Below are 4,235 nucleotides of genomic sequence, written 5' to 3'. Positions count from 1 at the left end.
TCTTCTTGGTCTTCACGATGCTTTTTGTTTCCTGATTTTTCTCTAACCAACCTGGACTGAATAACTGCATTCATAATGAGATTTAATTACATATAGGTGAACTCTATTCATAAAATAGTGTGACTTTTAAACTAAATGTTTTTACAAAGTATCGGAGAAGAGGAGGAATTTGACATATAAAAAAACATACAGAATCTCAGCCATTTTCTAATAAAATAAACTATTTTTAACTCCAAATCCATATAATTTACACCTTCAAAGGGTTTACTAAATATTGATACAAAACTGAATTTTAATGAATTATATGATTATAAAGAAGTCATTTTTACAAACACTTTAATGTTTAAAAACTTCCCTTGATCAGGTTTTTTCAATAAAAAAAAAATCCTTTAAACACGTCCCAAAGCGGATCACTTTATCTAAAATGCAACAGTTTATTAGACTACTAATACAGTTTCTTAAAGAATATAAAATGCTGTCACTGAACCATGAAATCCATGCATCTCCAAAACATTAACATTTCATGAGCGTCACATTTTTCATCTAATCCAATCAGTTTCTTCATTTTTTATTTATTTAGCAGGAGATTAAGCAATAAATAAACTCCCATTTTTTACAGCCCGTACATAAAAAATCCTTCGGTTCATCTGAGAGAAGAAATACAATCATAACTGGAAATTCAAAACTGTTTTCGCCGATAATGTGTTATTTTAATTGCTAGAGTGTTACTTTTGATTGAAAAGACTATAGAAAATTACTGATAGGGTATGTAATTTAGGTGTTATTTACTTGGCTTTCATGTAGATGCTGCAAATGACAACATTCAATTTCAGACAACAAAACATAATCACAACCTGATAATTACTTTTTTTCAAACCTGTATAACAAAAGTTAACTTTGCTATTATATCAAGAGATTTTTTTTGTTTGTTTTCTTTTTGCTTAAGATTTTTGTTGTTGTTTTTGCAAAAGACAGCTGAGCATATAGGACGCTTACGTGAACCTCTGATGTGCCGACAGCTGTGCCTCACCGTATGCACGGGTAAACCCTGGTAAAAAAAAAATGTGCTTTATTGTATTTCAAGTATATTCATATTTCCTATAGTTTACTGAAAATGTACTTAGACAAATTGTACTTTTTGTAAATATATAAAAAGTATACTAACATTACGCTTTCATGCTAATACTTTTAACACACTTTAACATAATTACACTATGTTACACTTTATAGAAATATATTATTAAAAAAGTATACTTTAAGTGAAAGTTATGTGTAATTTCTAAAGTGTACTTATTTTAAATTTGTTTTTACATATATTTTTGCTATATTTTAAATTGTATGCTCAAAGTTGTCATTGTAACGTACATTGAAAGCATATTTTAAAAGTACACATTTTAATATCGACACTGTAATATTAAGTTTGAGTGCATTTTAAGTTACATTTGAATCTAATTATGAAGTGAAGTTATATACGCTTGTACTTCAGGTAATTCTTTTGGAAAGTGTTCAATAGTATAACTACAAAAATGCACTTAAACCCTATTATGCAATTTTGTGCTGTGTGTAAAGTACACAGATAGCAATTATTGCAGTTGTTATGTAATGTTTAATAAGTTTTGAAAAAGAAATACATCTTACACACAAAACCACATTGAACAAAACACTAAATGTTCACTTCAAAAGTACAGGTGCACAAAAATGTGTGTTCTGCTGAAAAGCAAGTGGTTTAAAGCTGGTGCAGTGCTACATTATGATCTAACAAATAGCATAACCCACATTGCAACAGAAAAGTTAATACTGGCCAAATGCAAAAGAAATAAACTTAACACATTACAATTGTCTCAAGTGTTCAAAAAAGAACATTTCATTAGTATTGTTTAATGGATCAAAGCAGGGCTACTGCAAACAAGACCAATTGGTGAGTGCACATATTTAAAAGTCGCTGACAGCACTTCATGCATATAGGAGTGATATGTGGAGGTTGTTTGGCCTTGATGTCTGTAAAGTAGTAGCTCCCCAAGAATTTTAGTCTTGGGGAGTTTTTGGTTCAGTACTGATATCAGAATTCCCATAGACTTTGAATGCACCACACCTGCACAGCAGTTAGTCACGGCTCCTCCCTGCTCAGAGCTAGCGTGCTTTTCTTTTAAGGCCTTGGTCTGCATGGAGAGAGGTAACTTTCAAAACATTCCCATTTGGTTTTGAAATCTTAAGATATCTGTATAAAACGCGATTTTGATTATTATATTTGTATTGTAGAAACAGGAGATGTAATCGGTTGAGCAGGAAGATTTGCTGTATTATTGTGTTGAAGAATATCCTGGTGAGTTCACATGAACCTGTGAATGAAATATATATATTTTTTGAGATGTAAAACCAGTCAGGATATAATGTTTTGTAATATATGTAATTTTACTAGCTCTTTTGATTTATTGAATGCATTAGCACAGTGAGAAGGAGGCTAACACACCCCCCATGTGCTCTTCTAAAAAAGAAAATGCACTTTCAAGCTAGCTACATCTTGTGTGATGTTGCTGTAAAACCCCCACAAGGGGTTAACGTAAAATTAACCCTTCATAGGTGTCCTGGATTGTTTTTTCCAGATACAAGTATTGACTACTGACCATAATGATTTCTTAGACAGTGAACCACATGTAAATTGATAATTTTACTTTATATTTTTGTCTGTATAAATGTGGTAAAAACCAATTTATATTATGGTGATTACATGATTTATTTTCCAATTGAAGTAATTGCTCTGCACATTTGTGTGCAGGCTGTTTTTTTTTTTACATAGTTGCAGAATCTGCTGTTACAGCTGAGCAGTTCATTGTATGGACTGGACTAGACTCCACCAGAGATGTTGATGCAGGATGTTCCCAATTTGAATGCCATCCGGTTCCCTGGAGGGTGGTAGGAAAAACAAGGAAACTTAAGGATTTTTCTTCCCTTTCTTTCTGCGGATTCATAATTTTTTTCTTTTCTGAGATCTCTGACAATTTTTGTTGTTACTTTGTTTAATTTTTTTGATCAGATCTGATAAAACCACTTGATGCATCAGATTTATTTAAATTCAACTGAAATGGACAATTTTTTTTTCTGGTGCACTTATGGACCCTGGTATATCATACTGATACAATTTGTCAGACTTTTCTGATGTACTGCTCAAAAATACTATGAATTTACAGTATCTCTCTGTTTGGTTAACAGACGCTGTTCTTCTGGAGTTTCCGTAGACAAGTGTCTCTGATGTGCGCACGGCCATCAGACGAAAATGTAACAATGAGCAGTTCAGCCAAAAAAAGGAAAATAATGTGTGGTGGGCGTGTTTTTGTATGGTGGGAGGGTTTAGGGGTGCAATAATAAGGAATGTTGTTTTTCATTGTTCAGTATTCCTCTGCGTTCTTTAAAGTTTATTTGTAATGTTTAGGTCTGCTGCCTGAAATTGACATATTTCTACAAAGTGTACTAAAGTACCAATATTTGAAAATGTGTTGTAAGTTTTATAATGAAAATGGTTAACGTCGATATGTAAATGTTTATACATTCTGAGATAGTACAAGTTATATTATTTGTAATGTACTATAATTTGGACATGTTTCAAATACATTAAAGTATATTTTTTCATCTGCACGGAAGTATATCCACAAGTCTTTCAGCATTTAGTATACTGTTAATACATTTGCAAGAATGTGCAAGGTAGAAAGTAGTATAGCAATGTAATGATAAAGTATATTTACTATTAACTGCAAAGTATGCTTTTTTAGTAATTGGAATAAGCCAACAGTATAATTAAGCATATTATTACCACAGTAAGAGTATATTAAAAGTATAAAGCTTATATATTTTTAAGACACTAACAAATCATTTTTAATGTAGTTATAATACAACCATAGTGCACTTTAATTTGACTAATTAAGCATATATTAGTACATATAAACTCATATACTTAAAGTATACAAAATATACTTTAAGTTGTTCCACTTTAGCACATCAAAGTACACTAAATACACTTCAAGTTGAGCTTGTCCACAATTTAATTACAATTAAAATATATTTAGTACAAAATTAGTTGTTCCAAAATAGCATCCTTCAAGTTAACTAATCATAAACACACTTAAAGTATAGTAATGATTAGTGTGCCTTCAAGTACACAAAAGTATGCTAAATTTTAGTACACTTAGCACATTTATTTTTCAGCAGGGAAACCTCGATGTCAAGACATCCCAGGTATA

At 31.2% G+C, this 4,235-nt stretch overlaps 1 long non-coding RNA gene across 1 annotated transcript; it reads left to right on the top strand.

Annotated features, from left to right (window-relative positions):
• The first annotated feature begins 1,645 nt into the window (after positions 1–1,645).
• LOC119783197 lies at positions 1,646–3,304 on the top strand. The gene is made up of 4 exons (XR_005280763.1): positions 1,646–2,173; positions 2,260–2,323; positions 2,777–2,913; positions 3,211–3,304. It is a non-coding gene; the product is annotated as an uncharacterized LOC119783197 (long non-coding RNA).
• Positions 3,305–4,235: the final 931 nt, after the last annotated feature.

This window comes from Cyprinodon tularosa, unplaced genomic scaffold (genome assembly GCF_016077235.1).
Source record: "Cyprinodon tularosa strain WSP-4 unplaced genomic scaffold, ASM1607723v1 ctg20, whole genome shotgun sequence".
Classification (NCBI taxonomy): Eukaryota; Metazoa; Chordata; class Actinopteri; order Cyprinodontiformes; family Cyprinodontidae; genus Cyprinodon; species Cyprinodon tularosa.
Note: the sequence above shows the minus strand (reverse complement) of the source record. Positions and strands in the feature narration are given on the sequence as shown.